This window comes from Lates calcarifer, unplaced genomic scaffold (genome assembly GCF_001640805.2).
Source record: "Lates calcarifer isolate ASB-BC8 unplaced genomic scaffold, TLL_Latcal_v3 _unitig_4152_quiver_3226, whole genome shotgun sequence".
Classification (NCBI taxonomy): domain Eukaryota; kingdom Metazoa; phylum Chordata; class Actinopteri; family Centropomidae; genus Lates; species Lates calcarifer.
In genome coordinates, this window is record NW_026116736.1 from 1 (window position 1) to 8319 (window position 8319).

At 39.9% G+C, this 8319-nt stretch overlaps 1 long non-coding RNA gene across 1 annotated transcript; it reads left to right on the plus strand.

The window, feature by feature from the left end:
* The first annotated feature begins 496 nt into the window (after positions 1 to 496).
* LOC108896738 (uncharacterized) lies at positions 497 to 7896 on the plus strand. Its single transcript, XR_001963161.2, has 4 exons — positions 497 to 538; positions 643 to 813; positions 2076 to 2251; positions 7777 to 7896. It is a non-coding gene; the product is annotated as an uncharacterized LOC108896738 (long non-coding RNA).
* Positions 7897 to 8319: the final 423 nt, after the last annotated feature.

Consider the following 8319-nt stretch of genomic DNA (forward strand, 5'->3'; position numbering starts at 1 on the left):
ATTCTCCCAGAAACTTCGTAGCTTGTCAACATGTATTTTAGCAAATTCCTCTCAGGCTTTTTCTGTTATTCCTCCAGTAATGAAGTTCTCCTGTATCACCCCCTCCCCTCAAACATTATCATGTCTGATAAACTGCTTACAGTGCAGTTGAAGAGCTGAATACACGTGTTACAACACTACTTGACAGACAGATGTTATGTAATGGAAACATGTGTTTCTATTTTTTAGTGAGAGAATGAAAGCCATGGAGGAGCAGATAGCCAGCCTAGCAGGGTTGGTGCACCATGCTTTGTCCATGGGACCAGATGTTCAAGGAGTCAAGGACACTGTCAGGTCTGAACATCTGCCTTTATCCCCTTAAACCAATGTCAGCTTATAAAGTCTTTTATTCCACTGAAGGAAGAAATAATTCTGGTACTAACGTAAACTTAGTCATGTATACTGTATAAACCCTGACTAGAACAAGGATCATGAGGTTTGAGGTCTGTGTGTCTTCTCAGTGAGAATGCTGGATGCAAACTGCTCAACAACAGACCTGGTGAGATCACAATTACAACACATGTTGACATTACTATCATACATACGGCTACATATGCGCTTAACATAACAATAATGTTAAAATCACCTTTCTTTGATTTTCAGGGGTGTCACCTGAGCCTCAGAACCCTGCCACTTTGATTGACAGCTGCAGTCCTGCCCTTCTGGCTCTTCAGGCTCCTCCCCTCTGACAGCAGGCTGCAGCAGGGCTTGGTATTAGCAAAGAGACATGTGTGTGAGCTGCGACTGCAACTCGGCCAACTCAGACACCTACAGGTACCTGTTTCACTTATTCTTATCAGTGCAGCATAAATAACAGAAAAAAACATAATAATAATAATAACTGAAATGGATGCAACATGATCACACTATAGATGAAGGCTGATTAATGGATAATGTACAAAGAACAATATACAATGTATGTATGTGAATTACAGTGAATTACAGATTTGTGTAAGCCTTAAATCAACTGATTATTTTCTACAATAAAGAAAGCATGAAATGATAATGTCAAAACAGTGTGACACTGTGAAAGACGTTGATACAGTAATGATGAATATCAGATGAGTCTGCAGTTCCCCTCAGCTTTATCAAGTTTTATAGTCAGTTTCAGCTCATTGTTTATCTGCCTGGACCACAACTTTACAGTTTTGGTTCACTCTCGCTGCTCTCATGGTATTGCTTTTGGCTGCAGTAGGTCTGTTTTCAGAGTAGAAGCTGTTAAAAGTCACTGTCCGCAACCTGCTCAGCAGCAAACACCAGACAGACACTGTTAGAGACTAGCTGATGAACATAGTGGAGCATGTAGAGGCAAATTTTCTCTCAGGAGTTGCTTGAGACCAAAAACAAACCAAGAACAAAGGTGGACACAAACACCACCCCAAATAATTGGTTATGTTGCTCTGTAACTGCTGATGTGGAAATAATCCACTGTTTGATAACAGTTTACCAACTAACAACTATCAACTAAAAACACCAGTCACTGCAGGTTTAAACCGAGTACAGCGTGAACTTAGACAACATGTGATGTTGTTCAAAACAAAAGGGAAGTGGATGCTTTAGTCCTAAGGCTTCAATCATGTGACACATTCTGAGTGCAACACTACATGTGGGTAGGGTTTAGTTATGAGACTGTTAGGACTGTTCACCTAACCCTAACCCACACTGTTAGATCAGGAGGAGGGGGATAAGGCTGAAATTAATAAATTGGACCTAAGCCACACTTCTTTGGAAATGTAAACAAACTTACTGCTCTGCTAGCTAGCCAGCAGCTAATAGTCAGGTGTGGCTCTATATGATGGCCAGGGGTTGGCTTGTTACCTCAAATCACACTTGACTGGATTTCTGTAATTCCCCTGAAATTCAAGATGAGTCAACAAAAATATTGTATGTGTTACAGGCAAAGAAAAAAGGAATTTGAAGAAAAAAATATTCTGAAATGATTTTTGTCTTATTTAGCATGTAAACAATACAAAAATGATCAACTCAAAGGCACAGGAGTAGGAGCTGTAAATGTATTTTTGTTCTATGTGTTTCAGCTGTCAAACCAAGAGAGTGTAAATGCGATGCTGCAGATGGCAAGTCAGGAGCTGTTGATGTTGATGTGTGATCGGCTGGCTCAGTCTGAGGAGGCAGCATACAGATGGAGAGCTGAGATAGAGGGGGAGAGGACCCGCTACCTGGCTACAGAGGACAGAATACTCATGCACCTCAGGTAAGTTTGAATTTCGTTGGAAACTGTCTATTAGAAGAATGACTCACTGAAAACGTAGTAGTAGCGCAGCCATTCTCTTACAAATAATAAGTTGGTTTCATTAGAAATAAAACACAGCCTTGCTCAAGTCAGGACACAAAGATCTGTCAACACAGTTGTGGTCTGCTATGATCAGTAGCTCATGGTGGCTAATGTTAGCAAACTTTAGATAGCTATTGCTGTGTGACTGACATTACTGAGTCAGTTAGTTAGTTAGTCTCTCAACACGTTCGGACCTACCTGTCCTGTCTGTGGCCCACAGCCCCACTACCCCTCGTGCTCCCTGTCCTGCAACCAATTCAGTTCAAACTCCTTCATATCACTCACAAAGCCCTCCATCATCAGGCCTCCTCTGACCAACCTCCTGTCCCCAATATCCAGGACTAAGCACTGACCTGGGGTGACAGAGCCAACCCTCCCTTTTAAACTCTCTCCCCAAACATATTCTGACGTTGCTATGTTCACTACCCTGAGCTTGTGTTGCGTCCCTCTTTTTTACTCATTTAATTATCATGTAAAGGGTCTTTTAGTATCTTGAAATGCACCATGTAAATAAAATTTCTTATTTTATTTTTATAACATACATTAGTTTTGGTCGTGCCATGGGATTTGTAGACTAAAGAAAACTATAGACTAACACCAGACTTATTCTTCAACAACCAATCATTGTTAAAAGACAGGATAAAATTACATTTTGGTAATACTTCCATGTGACAGGACATGTGTCAGCCTACTTTGTGGCAGAAAGTGAGCTAAGCAGAGAAACACTGGATTTAAGTAATTCTTCTACACTGTGCAACACTATGAGTGCATGGCAAAACATCAGCTCTGTGAAATGTCAAGAGATGATTCTCTTTTGCTCAATTTTGAAGCACAGATTGGACTTTCCATTCGTGGCAATTATTTCTGAAGTTGTGATATAGCCTTTTCAACATTGACATGCTTACTCTGACATCATGCCTCAAATGATGTCACTGCAGCTGTAGTCAAATCGTTTTGGCATGTAAGACACAGCACAACAGCATCTTTAGGCAGAGAGAGAATGTGAAGAAACATATTGTTAAAAATAGAGCTGGGGAATGGGCAGTGATTTGATCTGCTATGGCATGGGTTTCCAGAAACATCAGGGCTTTTTCTCATGTTAACATGCCACACATTGACTTCATAGCACAGCTGACTGTGCAAACAGAGGCCTGGCATTTATCATGAGCAGGAGTTTCAGAGTGCATGTGACACAGTTATCTCCCTGCACACCAATACAAATCACATCCATCATTACTAAAATACCAAACATCAACTAAGCTTCACCTATACGCTTTTCTTCACAAAATTACTAACTCAAATGTCAGTTAGTTTATATTGCTTAGCAATCTAGCTTAAATATATTATGAACTGAAAGATATGCCACTTTCTTTGTAGAGAGAGCCAGTGATTGAATTACTTCAGCCTGGCCGAGACTACAGGTGTTAATAAACTTTGAAATTGGTTTGCATTACGCACATAACCTAGCAGATGTTCTTCCCTCTATCTCAAACATACGTACACTGTAAGATTTGAAAATAATGGTGCATCACACACTACAGGATATTGTTGAGATTATTGTGCCAGAGGGATCAGTCAGGGAGCAATGCACAGAAAAGAGACATTGGCATTGAAATACTTATATTAGACAAAATTATATTAACACTGAAAAAAGTTCCACAGAAAACTAAAATACAGACAACGCATCTTGTCAATCTGCAGATTTTTTTTCTTCATGTCTTCCTTTTTTCAGTGACAGTTTTTTACACTGCCAGTAATTTTTCAGTGTTACTGGTTTTCAGTTTCAACTTTCTTGGTTTTTGGTGTCGAAGGGGGGGCTTTAAGGGAGTGGCCACAATGACTGCAAGTCAATGTCTGCAATGTAGTGTAAAAGTAAATCCTTGCTGATTGAGATCCAATTCAGTTCAAATAGTTAGCCACTATACTGTTGTATAGGACCGGATTCTCAACTCCATTAGCAGACATCCCACCCTCGACAACTTTATTTCAGGGACCCTGGCAGTCCCGGAGCCCATTCATTCAAACTGCTTTTTTTCATCACTAAAATTGAGCATTGGAGCATTATTTCATCCCCTGGCTGATAACCTAGCATGACATGCTTGGTATATGTGGATTCCTTAGGTTGTCTTTCATTGTTTGTTACATATGTCATAACAGTGAGCCAGCTACACGTGTACCTCATACACAAGGTATGTCGTCCACCCGGCAGGACATAAGATGTCAGGCAGCTGATGCCAATCTGCAGGAGACAGAGAGAGATGGGTCTCATCATCCTTCATGTTCTTGAGCTATAGTCAGCTAAAGGGGGTTGTGGAGAAAGTAGGGCCACACCTCCATCCGCCTGTGGTGCTGCGGCTATGATTGGCTAGTAGGCTAATGATTATCTCTCACAGCCAGACAACTGCTGAGCTCAGATGTATTTATTTATAGATAAATGAAAGTAACAAAAAGCATGTACCCTAATGTATTGGATTAAGATTACATATATTATATCACAAATTTACTTGAGTAAGTAAAAGTACAGTAAAGTTACAAATGGTAGTTCAAATTTATCATAGCCAAAACAACCTGCTCAAACAAATCTTCACATTTGGTGTCTTGGCATCAGAGAGAGAAACTGTTCATTTTCTAATGACTATTTCCAACATAATAGTGCACCATGTCACAAAGTCAGTCATCTCAAACAGGTTTCATTAACATAACAATGTTCATTAAACCTTTGCGCTGCATTAACTTTCTCAGTCACCGTATCTGAATCCAATAGAGCACCTTTGGGATGTGGTAGATTGGCAGCATGACTATGCAGCTGACTAATCTGCAGAGATGACATGATACATGTGATGTTTCTAACATCTTGTGCTGTCTTGTGTTACCACTGAGCTGGCCTCTCAGTACCTGTCTTACCCTCTGGAGGTATTTGGTTATAGCAGATCTCCTTATGTCCTCATCGTGGCTTCCATTGGCCTGTGGGATACTCAGGTACCTCACACTGTCCTGTATGTCTGCTATTTTGTTTTTGGGTGATGCCACCACTTCAGAACTTATCACTTTCCCTCTCTTTGTCACCATGCAGCCACTCTTGTCCAGTCCAAATGATATCCCGATGTTCTCATTGTAGACCCTGGTGAGGTGGATCAGTGAGTCAATGTCTTGTTCACTGTACAGTGTACAGCTTGATGCTATCCATTTATAGAAGGTGGCTGATGGTTACTCCACTTCTGAATCTGTATTTGCAGGGACAGTGAATCACCTTGGTTTATGTCTCACTTAATGGTGACCTGTGTAATGGTCTTGTATGGGGCATTAAGTCGTAGGCTTTCTCTCAGGCAGTGCTCAGGTTGGTCTGTCTAGTCTTGGGTGATCGCTCTATCGACAAGTAGCTGGTGCTTTGCAATGCCCTTGACAGCTTTACTTATGTATTGACCCGTGCCTACTCAACTTAGCCGCCATGGTGCCTGAGCGATGCTTCTGTGTTGTGAAGAGACAGGTTATTGGCCAGTAGTTCAAAGGTGTCGTAACCTTACTCCTTCGTGATCAAGAGACAGTTTGGATGAAGCAGCTTGTTCAAGCTGGTAGCTTCTTCAGTCAGTAGAGTGGATCATGTCCCCATTAGCATTTTGTTTTTTGATGATCCAAAAGTCACTACTCTGTCTCCAGATTGTCTCCTAACAGCCAATTCTCTTGGGAAGCAAGAATTTTAAAACAAATATATCTATTGTCTAAGATAAAAAAAAAACATAAACATGTTGCAAATCCATTAGTTCAGTATTTTTAGCTCTTGTCTATGAGTTCCAGTAGCCCACTTGAAATCAGCATGTCCTGTCTCCAAACATCTATCACAGACCTTGTCCAGCTTTAATTTGAGTGGGTTTACATGAATATATAAAGAACTGTGTATATATACTGTAAGTAGAATCAGAATCAGACTTTATTGCCAAGTTTGCACATACAAGGAATTTGTCTTGGTATATTGGTGCTAAAGGACAGTTATTGTAAAAGAAAAGAGCAAAAAACAAGAGCTATATTTACAAGGAACATAAATATACATAATTAAAAAAGTAAAGTTAAAATATAAAATGTAAAGTGTAGAGTGCAAAAATGTTAGAAGGTGGCAGTGATTGTCCAGATGTTAATGTAACGCATAGATGTACGTGCAAAAGGGTTCAAAATTAATTGGACATTTTGCTACTAAGTGTTGTTGTAGTTGTGTGTAGTTTCAACATTAGTTCATACACAAAAGAGTTCACATGTGGGTCAGAGTTGATTGGGTTGAGAGTTGAAATCTAGATTGAGGTAGAGTTGTCAATATGAAGAGTAAAGAAGTGACTATTGTGAGGCATCAGCCCACACAAAATGATCAGACCACATTGCTCCCTTTTGTTCCATAGACAAAAGATGGCCAGTGATCTCATTCTCTCAGGGTCCTTCATCTTTTCACACTTAGGTGTAAAATCTTCCAAATTCCAGCTACCATTGATCACTGTATGGCCATGATATCACCTGGACAACAAACCCAGATGTTCTCCAATCTTCTCATTCTCCTCTTCTCCACTTTTTCCTCAAGAGAGAGGAGTTACTCTCTTCTTGGCCTGCTCCTCAACAGGAGTTCACCTCCATGAGGCCTTGGTAGCAACAGAACAACCTGGATTTATAAGCAAGTGATTTAGGACCAGTATGTACAACACAAAGTCTGTCAGCTGAACTTTATTTTTTTAACAGCTTTATATATTTTTTGGTGAGTTATCATTTAATCACTGAAGCTTTCAAATAAATGCAACACTATTAAAAAAAATCCATCAAAAATTACTAACTACTGCTAAAAAGTAAAATTTTCCTCTAAAATGTTCGAAAGATAAAGTAGAAAAGAACTGAAATACTCATGTACTAAACTCATGATACTTAATCAGATGTACTCAGTCCCCTCTGCTTAATATTTTAAGTTGTTTTTGGATTTAATTTATTCTCTTGCTTTTCCTGCTGAACTCTGAATCTGACTAGGTTCAGGAAGACCAAGTGTGTATGTTAACCCTAAACCCTAAACCCTGGAGGTTTGTAAGAAATGTGAAGGCCAAAACCAGCACACACACACACACATACACACACACACACACACACACAGTATGAGTCATAAATTCATAGACATTGTCAAACTGGTTTGCTTGGTGACGTGTTGTTGTCAACTAGTTTCACAATTCCATGTCAAAATACAGTACTCACTTCAGCACACATCACACTGTACACTTTTATGTACAGTAGATAAAGTGATTAGAATCAAGTGATTAGAATCATTTTGTTATTATGTTATCAGCGGTACTATCAGCAGTACTGTGGAACTCCTGCTGTGTGCTCTCTGCTGCCATCCTATGTCTACAGTAGACTATCACATATTGTAGTTCAGTTTCCTATTGACTGTTAATACCACTGATATATTTTTCTCCTCCCAGTGAACTGGAGGACTATGTGGACCATTTACAAAGAGGCACTACCTCCCCTCCTGGCCAGCTCACTTTAAGAGATGTGGAGGAGGGAGCAATACGCCTACAGAGGGTTGGAGAAGATCTGGCTATCCTTAAAGGTCAGTGAATTTGGATTGACCTGTCTGACTCAGATCACATCATTTTGTTGGCTGATTAAACATGTAATAAGATGCAATTGACTAATACGTTAATATTTGGCTGTATCAGATTTGAACTCTATTTTGACCATATGAATTATCACATAGGTAAATTTCATGTTGTTAAGGATTATTAAATGGTAAATGGACTGTACTTATATAGCGCTTTTCTAGTCTTTTCGACCACTCAAAGCGCTTCACACTACAGATCACATTCACCCCATTCACACACATTCATACAGCACCTCTATACAATAGTGCTTTCTAGCACAGACACACACATTCACACACCAATGACAAACATCGGAGGCAACTTGGGTTCAGTATCTTGCCCAAGGATACTACGGCATGCGGACTGGAGGAGCCAGGAATC